General features: G+C 41.9%; 1 protein-coding gene across 1 annotated transcript in view; it reads right to left on the reverse strand.

The window, feature by feature from the left end:
* The window catches only part of USP26 (ubiquitin specific peptidase 26), a 77102-nt gene extending 62797 nt beyond the window's left edge, over positions 1 to 14305 (reverse strand). Inside the window, exon 1 of the mRNA XM_078362793.1 lies at positions 14139 to 14305. The gene's annotated coding sequence lies outside the window, so the exon portion shown is untranslated. The remainder of the gene's footprint in view (positions 1 to 14138) is intronic.
* Between the last annotated feature and the right edge of the window lie 2671 nt (positions 14306 to 16976).

Here is a 16976-nt window from a genome sequence, read left to right on the forward strand (position 1 = left end):
GCAATATCTCTCAATTTCTAGAAGAGGGACTCTCAAAGAAGTCAGTTGATGGTATTCATTACCATGGTGAAAAAATCTCATACAGGATCACAGACCACAAATCTTTGAAATCTGAGGTTTGAGTTGTTCACCAGGTTATAAAATAGCATTCTCATGGTATATTATTGTCAGTAATTAGTAACACAGTAAGTTAGAAAACCATGGACATCAGAAGGAAGCTAGTATCATTTAGGATAATTTCATGAATAATCACAACCATTAAATAATGTTGGTGCCATCTGACACTGAGAATAGATCTTCAAAGAAACAATTCACAAAAGTTTACAGTTGCTAATATTGGCTTTTGTGGATGTGCTCTTTGAAAAATAGTCCCTCTAGGATTCTATGGACAAATCAGATATAAGAAAAGTGCCTTCGAGAGTGGTCAAGTGACTAGCTCAGTCACATAGCTAGCCACACCTGGTTAGACATTTTGTCTTTCAGTTCAATATTTCTTATATTATACAGTCATAACATGTCACTATGAAGTTCAGAACAAGCAAATAAGAAAAAAATTATTTAAAAGTAATCTAGGGAGGAGGACTCAAGATGGCGCTGTGAGAACAATCCAGGATTGAAGCTCTCGGTGAATGCGCGGAGAGGTGAGTCAGAGCTGCATTTCCAGACTGATCTTTGTTGCCCAGAGAACGGGGAAATTCCCAGGTATAAAGGAGACGCAGGACACCAGGCAGAGGTTTTGTCTGGTGCAGCCAGCAGCCGGGGTGGCGGCAGCCGGCCTTACACAGTACTCCGCACAGGGCACGCTTGTCCGGGTGCCCTGTTGAACTGGCAACCTGAGACTTGAGAGGGCTGAAATTGAGACTGAACAGGACTTGGACAGTGGGCCAGCCCAGGGGATTGCAGGGACACAGCATTTGGGGTAGCGCAGTGGGACGGACAAGACGGTGATTCCAAACGCTGCCGGTAAAGACAGTCCCTGAGACCCTCCATGGGGGAGGGGCGTCCACCATTACTGAGGCAATCCACCCCTACTGAGATACACGCCAACTGCTGACGCAGCCTGCCGTTACCGAGGCAACCCAATACAACAGAGAGACGCTGCCACAGGGTGTACCCCATGGCAGCAGGGCGGAGACTGCAGCAGAAGAGCAGAGCCTGCAGCAACAGGGCGAACCTCACAACAGCAGGGCGGAGCCTCAGCAGGCAAACAGTGACTAGACTGCCTCCTAGCTGGGCAGGACACCTCAATGGACATCCAAAAATAAAGCCCCAACCCCCCAAGACAGAGCATCTGAGAAAAAAAGGGTTTTTTAATGGGACATTTAATGTAGATGAAGAATCTACAACAACTAACGGGCAAAACAGCCAGCTAGCATCAAAATGGCAGTATCAAATTCACACATAAAAATATTAACCCTAAATGTAAATGGACTAAATGCACCAATCAAAAGACACAGACTGGCAAATTGGATAAAAATCCAAAACCCATCCTGGGACAAAGATAGCAGAAAAAGAAACTGGTAGCATCCCTCACCGTTCTGCAGCTGCTATAGGTGTACCCCAGACAAGCAGGGCCTGGAGTGGACCTCAGCAGTTGTACAGCGAAGGGGCTAGACTGGTAGAAGGAAAACCAAGTAACAGAAATACTTCATCACCAACAATCTGGGTGTCCACTCAGAGACCCAATCGAAAAGTCAGCAACTACGCAGACGACAGGTGGATAAATCCACAAAGATGGGAAGAAACCAGCACAAAAAAAGAGGAAAACACCAAAAACCAGAACACCTCGCCTCTTAGAAAGGACCAAAACCCCTCACCAGCAAGGGCACAAAGCTGGACGAAGAATGACTGTGACGAAATGACGGAATTAGACTTCAGAAGGTGGATAATGAGAAACTTTTGTGAGCTAAAAGAACATGTATTAAATCAATGCAAAGAAACTAAGAACCTTGAAAAAAGATATAAAAAAAGATTCGAGGAAATGATAACAAGAATGGATAACTTAGAGAGGAATATGAATGAATTAAAGGAGCTGAAAAACACAATAGGAGAACTTCACAAAGCATGCACAAGTTTCAATAGCCGAATTGACCAAGCAGAAGAAAGAATATCTGAAGTCGAAGACCAACTCAATGAAATAAAACGAGAAGAAAAGATCAGAGAAAAAAGCACAAAAAGGAATGAACAAAGTCTCCAAGAAATGGGGGACTATGTGAAAAGACCTAACCTACATTTGATAGGTGTACCAGAAAGGGACGAAGAGAATGAATCCAAGCTGGAAAATACTCTTCAGGACATCATCCAGGAAAATTTCCCCCACCTAGCAAGACAGGCCAACACTCAAATGCAGGAAATACAGAGAACACCACAAAGATATTCTGCAAGAAGAGCAACCCCAAGGCACATATTGTCAGATTCAACAAGGTTGAAATAAAGGAGAAAATACTAAGGGCAGCCAGAGAGAAAGGTCGGGTCACCCACAAAGGGAAGCCCACCAGACTCACAGCAGATCTCTCGGCAGAAACACTACAAGCCAGAAGAGAGTGGGGGCCAATATTCAACATTCTTAAAGAAAAGAACTTTCAACCCAAAATTTCATATCCAGCCAAACTGAGCTTCATAAGTGAAGGAAGAATAAAATCCTTTGCGAACAAACAAGTACTCAGAGATTTTGTCACCACCAGGCCTGCTTTACAAGAGCTCCTGAAAGAGGCACAACACACAGAAAGGAACAACCAGTACCAGCCATTCCAAAATCACACTAAAAGCTAAGGAGCATCAACATGATGAAGAATTTACAACAACTAACAGGCAAAACAGCCAGCTAGCATCAAAATGGCAGTATCAAATTCACACATAAAAATATTAACCCTAAATGTAAATGGACTAAATGCACCAATCAAAAGACACAGACTGGCAAATTGGATAAAAAGCCAAAACCCATCAGTGTGCTGTATCCAGGAAACCCATCTCACATGCAAGGATACACAAAGGCTCAAAATAACGGGATGGAGGAAGATTTACCAAGCAAATGGAGAGCAAAAGAAAGCAGGAGTTGCAATTCTCATCTCTGATAAAATAGACTTTAAAGCAACAAAGATCAAAAGAGACAAAGAAGGCCATTACATAAAGGTAAAAGGATCGATACAACAAGAAGAGCTAACGATCCTAAACATATATGGACCCAATGCAGGAGCACCCAGATACATAAGGCAAGTTCTTAATGACTTACAGAAGGACTTAGACTCCCACACAATAATAGTGGGAGACTTTAACACTCCACTGTCAATATTAGACAGATCAACCAGACAGAAAATCAACAAGGATATCCAGGGCTTGAACTCAGACCTGGAGCAAGCAAACCTGATAGACATTTACAGAACTCTCCACCCCAAAACCACAGGATATACATTCTTCTCAGCACCACATCACACCTACTCTAAAATTGACCACATAATTGGAAGTAAAGCACGGCTCAGCAAATGCAAAACAACTGAAATCATAACAAACAGCCTCTCAGACCATAGTGCAATCAAGTTAGAACTCAGAATTCAGAAACTGACCCAGAACTGCACAGCTTCATGGAAACTGAACAACTGGCTCTTGAATGAAATGAAGGCAGAAATAAAGATGTTCTTCAAAACCAATGAGAACGAAGACACAACATGCCAGAATCTCTGGGACACATTTAAAGCAGTCTCTAGAGGAAAGTATATAGCAATAAGTGCCCATATGAGGAGAATGGAGAGATCCAAAATTGGCACCCTACTGTCAAAATTGAAAGAGCTAGAGGAGCAAGATCAAAAAAACTCAAAACCCAGCAGAAGACAAGAAATAACTAAGATCAGAGCTGAACTGAAGGAGATAGAGACACGAAAAACCCTTCAAAAAAAATCAATAAATCCAAGAGCTGGTTTTTTGAAAAGATCAACAAAATAGACAGATCACTAGCCAGATTGATTAAAAAGAAAAGAGAGAACAACCAAATAGATGCAATAAAAAATGATAAAGGGGAAATCACCACAGATTCCACAGAAATTCAAACCATCATCAGAGAATATTACAAACAACTCTAGGCAAATAAACTAGTAAACCTGGAAGAAATGAATAAATTCCTGGACTCCTGTGTCCTCCCAAGCCTAAACCAGGAGGAAGCTGAAACTATGAATAGACCAATAACAAGGTCAGAAGTCGAGGCAGCAATTAAGAGCCTACCACACAAAAAAAGCCCAGGTCCAGACGGGTTCACAGCCGAATTCTACCAGACACACAAAGAGGAGCTGGTACCATTCCTTCTGAAACTATTCCAAATAATCCAAAAAGAGGGAATCCTTCCCAAATCACTTTATGAGACCAACGTCCTTGTGATACCAAAACCCGGCAGAGACCCAACAAGAAAAGAAAACTTCAGGCCAATATACATGATGAACATAGATGCAAAAATCTTCAATAAAATATTGGCAAGCCGATTGCAACAGCAAATCAAAAAACTTATTCATCATGATCAAGTAGGATTCATCCTGGGGATGCAAGGCTGCAACATACGCAAGTCTATAAACATAATTCACCACATAAACAGAACCAAAAACAAAAACCACATGATTATCTCAACTGACGCAGAGAAGGCATTTGACAAAATTCAAAAGCCCTTTACGCTAAAAACCCTCAATAAACTCGGTATCGATGGAACGTATCTCAAAGTAATAAAAGCTATTTATGACAAACCAACAGCCAATATCACACTGAATGGGCAAAAACTGGAAGCATTCCCTTTGAAATCTGGCACTAGACCAGGATGCCCTCTTTCACCACTCCTATTCAATATAGTACTGGAAGTTCTAGCCAGAGCAATCAGGCAAGAAAAAGAAATAAAGGGTATTCAAATAGGAAAGGTGGAAGCCAAATTGTCTCTATTTGCAGACGACATGATAGTATACCCCATCGCCTCAGCCCAAAAACTCCTGAAACTGATAAACAACTTCAGCAAAGTCTCAGGATATAAAATCAATGTGCAAAAATCACAAGCATTCCTCTACACCAATAAGAGATTTAAAGAAATCCAAATCAAGAACGAACTGTCATTCACAATTGCTACAAAAAGAATAAAATACCTTGGAATACAACTCACAAGGAACGTAAGGGACCTCTTCAAGGAGAACTACAAACCACTACTCAACGAAATCAGAGAGGACACAAACAGATGGAGAAACATTCCATGTTCATGGTTAGGAAGAATTAATATCGTGAAAATGGCTATACTGCCCAAAGTAATTTACAGAATCAACGCTATCCCCATCAAGCTACCATTGACTTTCTTCACAGAAATGAAAAAAACCACCATGAACTTCATATGGAACCAAAAGAGAGCCCGCATAGCCAAATCAATTCTAAGCAAAAAGAACACAGTGGGGGGCATCACACTACCGGATTTCAAACTATACTACAATGCTACAGTAATCAAAACAGCATGGTACTGGTACCAAAACAGAGATATAGACCAATGGAACAAAACAGAAGCACCGGAGGCAACACAACATATCTACAACCATACAATCTTTGATAAACCTGACAAAAACAAGCAATGGGGAAAGGATTCCCTGTTTAACAAATGGTGTTGGGAAAACTGGCTAGCCATGTGCAGAAAGCAGAAACTGGATCCCTTCGTGACACCTTACACTAAAATTAACTCCAGATGGATTAAAGACTTAAACATAAGACCTGGCATGATAAAAAACCCTAGAAGGAAATCTAGGCAAAACTATCCAGGACATAGGAGTAGGCAAGGACTTCATGAACAAAACACCAAAAGCATTGGCAACAAAAGCCAAAATAGACAAATGGGACCTAATCAAACTCCACAGCTTCTGTACAGCAAACAAAACAGTCACTAGAGTGGATCGGCAACCAACATAATGGGAAAAAATGTTTGCAGTTTACCCATCTGACAAAGGGCTGATATCCAGAATTTACAAAGAACTCAAACAGATTTACAGGAAAAAAACAAACAAGCCCATTCAAAAATGGGCAAAGGATATGAACAGACACTTTACAAAAGAAGACATATATGAGGCCAACAATCATATGAAAAAATGCTCATCGTCACTGGTCATCAGAGAGATGCAAATCAAAACCACATTGAGATACCATCTCACGCCAGTTAGAATGGCGATCATTAAAAAATCTGGAGACAACAGATGCTGGAGAGGATGTGGAGAAAAAGGAACACTTTTACACTGTTGGTGGGAGTGTAAATTAGTTCAACCATTGTGGAAGACAGTGTGGCGATTCCTCAAGGCCTTAGAAATAGAAATTCCATTTGACCCAGCAATCCCATTACTGGGTATATATCCAAAGGAATATAAATCGTTCTACTATAAGGACACATGCATACGAATGTTCATTGCAGCACTCTTTACAATAGCAAAGACCTGGAATCAACCCAAATGCCCATTGACGATAGACTGGATTGGAAAAATGTGGCACATATACACCATGGAATATTATGCAGCAATCAGAAATGATGAGTTTGTGTCGTTTGTAGGGACATGGATGAATCTGGAGAACATCATTCTCAGCAAACTGACACAAGAACAGAAAATGAAACACCGCATATTCTCACTCATAGGCGGGTGATGAAAAATGAGAACACATGGACACAGGGAGGGGAGTACTAAACACTGCGGTCTATTGGGGGGAAAAGGGGAGGGCCAGTGGGAGGGGGAGGTGGAGGGATAGCCTGGGGAGAAATGCCAAATGTGGGTGAAGGGGAGAAAGGAAGCAAAACACACTGCCATGTGTGTACCTACGCAACTGTCTTGCATGTTCTGCTCATGTACCCCAAAACCTAAAATGCAATAAAAAATTTAAAAAAAGAAAAAAGAAAAAAAAAAGAAAAGTGCCTTCAGCCTAATACCTGGATCTAAAATCTAGGGTTAGAGTATTATTTAAGGTCTAGAGTGCTGCTCAAAATGTCAGCATCTATGAGGCTAGTTAATATCCTAATTCCTGAAATCTTTGCACCCTATATTAGCAAAGGCAGAGGTAGCTTTCATTCTCACCAACAACTGATTTTTCAGGTTTCTAAATGCAATCTAGAAGGATATTTGGAAAACACCAACTTTCTACCAATAAAGGTACTAGTAAGTCATTCAGATGCTAGATAATATATGTAATTCAAATCCAAATCAAGAATAAACCAGGCTAGGCCAGGCACAGTGGCTCATGCCTGTAATCTCAGCACTTTGGGAGGCTGAGTCAGGTGAATCGCTTGAGCCCAGGAGTTGGAGACTTCCCTGGGCAACATGGCAAAACCCTGTCTCAAAAAACAAAAACAAAGCCAGGCATTGTGGTGTGCACCTGTGGTCCCAGCTACCAGCTACTTGGGAGGCTGAGGTCAGGGGATCATTTGAGCCCAGGAAGGTAAAGGTTACTGTAAGCTGAGATCATTGCCACTGCACTCCAGCCTGGGTGACAAAGTGAAACCTCTCTCTCAAAAAAAAAAACAAATTAAATTAAATAAACATTTTAATCAGCACCCAGAAAATATACTAGATTAAATCATTCAACAAGTATTTCTTGAGTGCCTGCTATATATCGGGCACTATTAGAGACACCAAGTTTATAGCAGAGAAGAAAAAGTTCTTGCCCCCATGGAGCTTAAAGTCTACTGAGGAGGAAGAAAAATTAGTCAGGCCTGGTGGCATATGCCTATAGTCTCAGCTACTCAGGAGCCTGAAGCAGAAGTGGAAGGTTCCTTGAGGCCAGGAAGTTGAGGCTGCAATGAGTCGTGATGACACCACTGCACTCCAGGCTGGGCAACAGCGTGAGACTCTATGTTCAAAAAAGAAAAAAAAAATCTTGAACTCTCACAGCATTATTTAACAGATAATGTCAGAAAAGAAATATAAACCCGGTGCAGTAGCTCACGTCTGTAATCTGAGCACTTTGAGAGGCTAAGGGGAGTGAATTACTTGAACCCAGGAGTTGGAGATCAGCCTGGGCAGCATGGCAAAACCCTGTCTCTATAAAAAATACAAAAATTAGCCAGATATGGTGGTGTATGCCTTCAGTCCCAGCTACTCAGGAGGCTAAGGTGGAAGGATCACTTGAGCCCAAGAGGTCCAGGCTGCAGTGCGCCGTGATCACGTCACTGCACTCCAGCCTGGGTAAAAAAGTTAGACCCTGTCTCAAAAGAGAGAGAAGAGAGAGAGAGAGAACAAGACCAAAGACTGATATAAATTCAAGCAGCACAATTTTTTTTAAATGCTTGTACTTTACCCTCAAAGCAAAAATCCAGTTTCTCAGTGATTATGCTCTTCTAGTTTCTGAGAGAGACTGAAGTTTTCCTTTAATTTTAATTACCCCACTGAATACACAACAGGAGTCACAAAGTGGCAGTAAGAATGTACAGAAGCCAGTGCTGCCAATTTAAAATGGCTGCACTCGAAGTGTTACCTGTGGCACTGCAGCACACTGTGTGGCTAACGGACGGGGCTGGTGCATGCCAGCAAGGGAGCAAGCATGGGATCCAGAAGGATCTAGAAGGGTCTACTTTCATTTTGTCACCTGACTAACCTGGCCCTAGACAACTTCTGTCCTCCTTATTCATGAATAGAAACCAAATCTTTTTTTTTTTCTGGGAAGGAACACCTGGGAACACCCATGCCAAAAATTTTAAATGTCATTATATTAAATGCACAACTATACTGCACAGTAAAATTCAGATGAGGCAACATGACTTCCAATGACTGTTCACTGCCCGAAAATAAATACTCAATCTTACAGTTGATTTCCTCATTTATACACTGAAATACTTCAGTCTTTTAAAGGCAATGTGTGCAAAAGACTCAGGCAGAATTGAATACATTGAACCTCAACACTCAATTGTTTCCAGATACGAGATCCCAAAAAACTTTCCGTAGTGGCTGGTGATTGGCACTTGTGACAGTTTAGTGTCCTAAAACAAGCTCTCATGCAAATTATCAATGTGTGTATTTTTACATTAAAAATGCCACAAAGGGCCGGGCACTGTGGCTCACGCCTGTAATCCCAGCACTTTGGGAGGCCGAGGAGAGTGATCACCTGAGGTCAGGAGTTCAAGACCAGCCTGGCCAACTTGGTAAAACCCTTTCTCTACTACAAATAGAAAAATTAGGCAGGCATGGGGGCAGTTGCCTGTAATCCCAGCTACTTGGGAGACTGAGGCAGCAGAATCTCTTGAACCTGGGAAGCAAAGGTTACAGTGAGCCGAGATTGTTCTACTGTGCTCCAGCCTGGGTGACAGAGCAAGACTCTTCTCAGAGAAAAAAAAAAAAAAAAGAAGAAAAAAGAAAATACCACAAAACATTCTTTCAATTAGAAAATTATTTTCCTTATTCATACATTGAAGATAATACAAAACTTTCTTCACACAACATTTATGAAAAGGACTAGAACCCACATTTAATGGAATAAAATGGAACCAAACACAGAAATCCTCTCTAAAATAAAATCCCAAATTCCGTTAAATGGCAGCTGACAATAAGACACTTAAGTGCATTCACTGTCACAAAACATTAAAAACAGAGCCAGATGATTAAATTGTGCATTTGTTAATCAAGATTACTCCCAAACCGTTATTTTTAAGGAAATTAATGAAGAGGAACGATACCGGAATTTGGGCAAATAAAATTATACCAAATATGCTGTTCTGTAGAAAGTGAAAAGTTCCTCTTCAAAATTTCTCTTCTTGTTAAAGAATAATAATAATAAATCTTAAAATTATAGTTTCTTCTAAAGACTTTCTTCAGAGCCCTCTTGCTTTTTGCTAGTAACTCTGTTAAGCCCTATCTTATGCAGCTGTTAGAGATAAGGGAATAAGTACAATCTATGCCCTTGTACTTTAATGAAGATATTTACGCTATTACTTTTCTAAGTCCTTTCCCAATAAACTTCCTCACCCTTTCTTATTTGGACTTCCTCTTTTCCTTTGTTCTCCATTGCCTTTACCTATTTAGAAAAGTTTTCAGTTGTTAGTCAACTTTTAGTTGGCTTTTAGTTTAGATTGTGAGGTCTGGCTCCAACCAACAGAGATTGGACAGAGCAGTAAAAACCTAATGTGTAAACAATAAATATGCCTGCCATTCCTTTGTTTATTGTACTCTTGTGGCAAGATGGCTGAAAGGCAGTACTATTTCTGCAAAAAGTAAAATACCTTGCTAAGAAAATTTTTTGTTTAAATGCTATTTTTTCCTTTAGGTACCTAAGAACAAGCATTCTGTCTCTACCATGTTATGAAATGCACTCAAATCAACCGTTAATTTCCTCTACTGCAAATTGAAACTTGTACAAAACCTTTCATAAGAAACCTATGAACTTTCCAATGCCAAACCTATGAAGCTTCCATATTTTTGGGGGGAGTCTCTCTCAGTCGCCTAGGGTGAAGTACAGTGGTGCAAATGTTGCTCACCTCAGGTTCATCCTCCTGGGCTTAAGTGGTCCCCATACATGGCCAAGACTAATACCTGTACCAAGAGGTCTCACTATTTGATTATTTATTTATTTTGAGATGGAGTTTCACTGTGTCACCCAGGCTGGAGTGTGCTGGCACAATCTTGACTCACTGCACTTCCTGGGTTCAAGTGAATCTCCTGCCTCAGCCTACCCAGTAGATGGGATTACAGGCACATGTCACCACACCTGGCTAATTTTTGTATTTTTAGTAGAAACGGGGTTTCGCCATGTTGGCCAGGCTGATCTTGAACTCCTGACCTCAATTGATCCACCTGCTTTGGCTTCCCAAAGTGCTAAGATTACAGGTGTGAGCCACCATGCCCGGCCTAATTTTTACTCTTTTTTTTTTTTTGGTAGAAATGAAGTCTCCCTATGCTTCCCAGGCTAGTCTCAACTCCTGGGCTCAAGCTACTTTCCCACAAACCAAAGCTCTGGGATTACAAACACTAGCCACCACACCCTAGAGAAGAAAAACATCCACATTAAAAAAAATATATCAACTGCAAATAAGACCAAACTTTTAAAGGCAAATGCATGAAAAATGTGAGAAGCACTCTTGGTGGACTACAATAAAATTCACAAGTATACTGTATAAAACTGCAAAATAGCAAATGACAACCCTGAGGCTGTCTGAAGTTGTCTATGAACAATTCCTGCACTGACCCGATGGCATTTTCAAGTTGTAAATACCAGAAAATATTTTTTTTATCTTTTAACGTCAGTGGATGAGACCACCAATGCCAAAAATTGAACACAAAAATTACATTTTTAAAAGGAAAAAAATACAAACAAATTTCACTAACAGCAGCTAACAGCCATTAACTGTCCGAATACCATGAACAATACCTCCTGGTGAGAAGTGCCTACTTTCCAGGGAAAAAGAAAGAAAAGAAAGAAAGAAAGAGAGAGAGAGAGAGAGAGAGAGAGAGAGAGAGGGAGGGAGGGAGGGAGGGAGGGAGGGAGAGAGAGAGAGAGAGAGAGAGAGAGAGAGAGAGAGAGAAAGAAAGAAAGAAAGAAAGAAAGAAAGAAAGAAAGAAAGAAAGAAAGAAAGAAAGAAAGAAAGAAAGAAAGAAAAACACAGAAAGAGGCCAGGCGTGGGGGCTCACATCTTTAATCCCAGCATTTTCGGAGGCTGAGGAAGGTGGGTCACCTGAGGTCAGGTGCCCGACACCAGCCTGGAAAACATGGCAAAACCGGTATCTTTGAAAAATACAAAAATTAGCCAGTCGTCTTGGCAGGCGCCTGTAATCCTAGTCACTCAGGAGGCTGAGGCAGGAGAATTGCTTAACCCAGGGAAGCAGAGGTTGCAGTGAGCCGAGATCGCGCCACTGCATTCCAGCCTGGCGCCTGGCAACAGAGCTAGACTCCGTCTCGAAAAAAAGAAAAAGTATACGACTACATTTCATATAGCCACATATAAAAAGAACAATATAAATATATAACTATCAATAACTATTACGAATGACAAGCAAATTAACCTTACAAAGTTGGTGGAAGAAGCCGGAACTTGTCACCAATATGCCAACGATCCACCATGAGCTCACTTAATGATCCAAAACAAAATGGGCACAGACACAGGAGGCAAGCTTCTTTTATTGCCTGCCTATAGATCCACCCTCAAATATCCTGATTGGTTGCAATCGAAATAATTGACAGGGATACTGTCCACTTTCACCTTTCATATAACTGGTAAATGCGTCACACCCCAGGCCTTCACTCCTTATTGGTGGGAAGGATCAGTGCTTGGAGGTTTGGTACACGGAGTTGCAGGAACTGTGGGAAGCAGAAAAATAAAACTATCACAAAGTGACTCTTAAGAAACTGTCTGTGTGACTCCAGCAATGAATTCAAATAACCCACCAACCATGATTGCCTTGTTCTACAAAGATCTTCCAAGCCACTTTTACCATTGGGATGAGACTCGATTCATAACAAGGAATTGAAACCCATCCCTCCTCATTTATCTTTGGGAAAAAGAAACAAGGGTGATGTCAGGACAGGGATCTGCAGTGAAAAATTACCCTAAATAGCTGTACACCCAACAATTGTTCCTATGAATTAAGGGCATTACATAGGAGCAGTGCAGCCATTGCAGACCAGTTAAACAGAATGGGCACTGATCTAACTGAGCATACGCAATTAGGAGATAGTTTATATGACTGGAAGAACCGAAGTGGGGTGACAGAGGACCGATGAAAGGGATCACGAGTAGAACTAGGAAACAGCCATACTAGAGTTTGAATCCATGACCCTTTAGCAACAATGTCTGTGTTATAGACCACCACTGAAGGGTAATCAGCCTCCTACTGGAATGTCCTTTCTCTCCATCTCTGCCCACCCATTAGGTCCCAGGTCAAATGCAGCCACCTCCATGATGCATTCACTTAATCTTTCCCTCTTACAGGCCAGGCCGTCCTTGGTGCTACCAATTGGGAAATATGGGAAAACAATAGAAGTGGGGTGCTAGGGAGAGTTGTCAGCACTGGGGACAGAAATGGCAAGAAGGACCCAGATTTGGACTTGGAGGTTTGTATTTGTTAGGTTACAGAAATTCTGCAAAATCCAGCGAAAATAAAGAAACCCATACCTATCTATCTACTGAATGGTCAGAGAATATAGACTACGGTTGAAAGTAAACTTGGTGGGGTCGGGCATGGTGGCTCACGCATGTAATCCCAGCATTTTGGAAGGCCAAGCATGCGGATCACCTAAGGTCAGGAAGCCGGCACCAGCCTAGCCAACATGATGATACCCCATCTCTACTAAAAATATAAAACAATGTATCTGGACCTGGTGGCACACCTGTGATCCCAGCTACTAGGGAGACTAAGACAGGAATTGCTTGAACCATAGAGGCAGAGGTTTCAGTCAGCTGAGATTGTACCACTGCACTCCAGCCTGGGCAACAGTGTGAGACTCCCTATTAAAAAAAAAAAAAAAAAAGCAGCCAGAAATGTAATATAAAAGGCAAAATCAGCTCCCTGGAATCCACGTGCTGTCTCTGCACCTCCTCAAACAACAGAGTCACGTATTTCCTTATTTTTCAGTTAAAACTACCACAAAACGTTAGACGGCATACGAGAAAGAACCAAACCAATATTTAAACAATTAAATTATTTAAGAGTCATCATTTCGGAAGGTAAAACACAACACGGTGACCAAATTCAGCTAAGGGATGCAAATTGACTTAAATCCAAAGCCCTCTAGACGATTTAAGTTTGCTATCAACCATATGAAAGTAAACTACTGGCCAGGCACAGTAGCTCAGGTCTGTAATCACAGCACTTTGGGGGTACGAGGTGGGTGGATCACCAGAGGTCAGGAGGCCGAGACCCATCTGGCCAACAAGGTGAAACCCCATCTCTACTAAAAATACAAAAATTAGCCAGATGTCGTGGCAGACCCCTTTAATCCCAGTTATTCAGGAGGCAAAGGAAGGAGAATCGCTTGAACACGGGAGGCGGAGGTTACTGTCAGCCAAGATCATGCCACGGCACTACACACCCTGGACAACAGAATGAAACTCAGTTTCAAAAAAAAGGAAAGAAAACGTATAGTACTACATTTCATATAACCAAGTATAAAAAGCACACTACAAATATTCAATTATCAGTAACTATTAGGAATGACCAGCAAATTAATCTTACAAAGTTGGTGGAAGAAGTCCGGCACTTGCAGCCAATACGCCAACGCCAACGATCCACCACGAGCTCACGTAATGGCCCACAAAATCGCTACTGCCTTAGGGGGCAGGTTTCTTTTATGGGCTGTCTGTCGCTCCACCCTCTATAGCGCCATCTTCAAAGATCCGTTTAGTTGTAACAGAAACGGTTGTCAAGGATACCGGCTACTCCCCACTTCCGGATATAAGTGCGTCACACCCCAGGCCTCCGCTCCTTATTGGTGGAAGGATCAGTGCTTGGAACTTTTGCACGTGGAGTTGCAGGAACTGTGGAAAGCGTAAGGATAAAAAAAAATTTTTTTTCTCCAGTGTTTTTATTGTGGTAAAATATACAAAAACAATTTACCATCTTAACCACTTTTTTTTTTAGGTTCTTTTTTTTTTTTATTGCATTTTAGGTTTTGCTCTTAGGAGACCCTCCTCGTGGTTCCAGCAATGAATTCAAATAATGTGACAACCACTTTAATATTTCTTTTGCAGGGTATTGCCTTGTTCTAGAAAGATCTTCACAGCCGTTTCTACCATTGGGATGAGACTCAATTCGTAGCAGGGAATTGCAACTCACCCCTCTGAATTTATGTTTGGAAAAAAGGCAGGGGGGAGATGTCAGGATAGGGATCTGCAGTGAAAAATTAGCCTAAATAGCTGTACTCCTAACAATTGTGCATGTGAATTAAGGGCATTACATTGGAGCAGTGCAGGCACTGCAGACCAGTTAAACAGAATGGGCACTGATCTAACTGAGCATAAGCAACTAAGAGAGATTTTATACAACTGGGAGGACAGAAGTGGGGTGATAGAGGACTGAGGAAAGAGATCACCAGTAGAACTAGGAAACGGCCATACTAGAGTTTGGATCCATGACCTTCTAGCAACAATGTCCGTGTTATAGACCACCACTGAAGGGAAATCAGCCTCCTATTGGAATGTCCTTTCCCTCTATATCGGCCCACCCATTAGGTCACAGCTCAAATGCAGCCACCTCCACGATGCATTCACTGAAACTTGCCCTTTCTTAACAGGTCGTCTCCTGGTGCTACCAGGTGGGGAATATGGGAAAACATTAGAACTGGGATCCAAGGGAGTGCTGTCACCATTGGGATCAGTTAGCACGGGGATGGATATACCGAGAAGGACCCAAATTTGGACTTGGAGGTTTGCATTTGTTAGGTTGTAAAAATTCTGCAATATTAAGCACGAACAATAAAGTAACTCATACCTGTCTCCTGACTGTTCAGAGAATTTTATATTTAGACTACAATTGAAAGTAAACCTAGGCCGGGTGCGGTGGCTCACGCCTGTAATCCCAGCACTTTGGGAGGCCGAGGTGGGTGGATCACAAGGTCAAGAGATCGAGACCATCCTGGTCAACATGGTGAAACCCTGTCTCTACTAAAAATAGAAAAAAAATTAGCTGGGCATGGTGGTGCATGCCTGTAATCCCAGCTACTCGGGAGGCTGAGGCAGGAGAATTGCCTGAACCCAGGAGGCAGAGGTTGCCGTGAGCCGAGATCGCGCCATTGCACTCCAGCCTGGGTAACAAGAGCGAAACTCTATCTAAAAAAAAAAAAAAAAAAAAAAAAGAAGAAAAGAAAAAAGAAAGTAAACCTGGTAGGTCAGAGTGTGATGGCTCAAACCTGTAATCCCAGCACTTTGGGAGGCCGAGCGGGCAGATCACCTCAGGTCAGGTGTCTGAGACCAGTCTAGCCAACGTGGCGAAAACCAGTCTCTACTAAAAATACAAAAAAATTTAGCCCGGCATGTTGGCGCTCCCCTGCGAGCCCAGCTACTGGGGGGGCTAAGACAGGTGAAGCACTTAGACTCCGGAAGCAGAGGTTGCAGTGAACCGACATCGCGCCACTGCCCTCCAGCCAGGGAAGCAGTGAGACTCCTAATAAAAAAAAAAAAAAAAAGAGCACCCGAAAAAGTAAGATAGAAGGCAAAATCAGGTCCCTGGCACCCACTTTGCTGGCCCTGCAACTGCTCAAACAACAGAGGCACGTGTTTCCTTACTTTTAAGCTAAATCTATCACAAAACTTTAGACGGCATTCGAGAAAAAAACAAAACCAATATTTAAACAAATAAAATATTAAAGAGTCATAATTTCGGAAGGTAAAACACAACAAGGTGACCAAATTCAGCTAAGGGATGCAAATTGACTTAAATCCAAAGCTCTCTAGATGATTTAAATTTGCTATCAACCATATAAAAGTACACTATTGGCCAGGCACAGTGGCTCAGGTTTGTAATCACAGCACTCTGGGAATATGACGTGGGTGGATCACCTGAGGTCAGGAATTTGAGACCCGTCTGGCCAACATGGAGAAACCCTGTCTCTACTAAAAATACAAAAATTAGCCTGGCGTCATGGCAGGCGCCTGTAATCCCAGTTATTCAGGAGACAAAGCCAGGAGAATCGCTTGAACCCGGGAGGCAGAATTGCAGTGAGCCAAGATCGTGCCAAGGCACTACACTCCGTTTCAAAAAAAAAAGAAAAGAAAAAGTATACTACTACATTTCATATAACCAAGTATAAAAAGCACACTACAAATATCCAATTATTAATACCTATTAGGAATGACCAGAAAATTAATCTTACAAAGTTGGTGGACGAAGTCTGGCACTTGCTGCCAATACGCCAGCGGTCCACTGGCAGCTCACTTAAGGATCCAGAACAAAATGGGCTCCGCCCCAGAGGGCAGGTTTCTTTTATGGCCTCTCTATAGCTCCACCCTCAAATATCCAGATTTGTTGTAACTGAAACAATTGACAGGGATACTGTCTACTCCCACCTTGCGTATA

Source organism: Callithrix jacchus, chromosome X (genome assembly GCF_049354715.1).
Source record: "Callithrix jacchus isolate 240 chromosome X, calJac240_pri, whole genome shotgun sequence".
Lineage (NCBI taxonomy): Eukaryota > Metazoa > Chordata > Mammalia > Primates > Cebidae > Callithrix > Callithrix jacchus.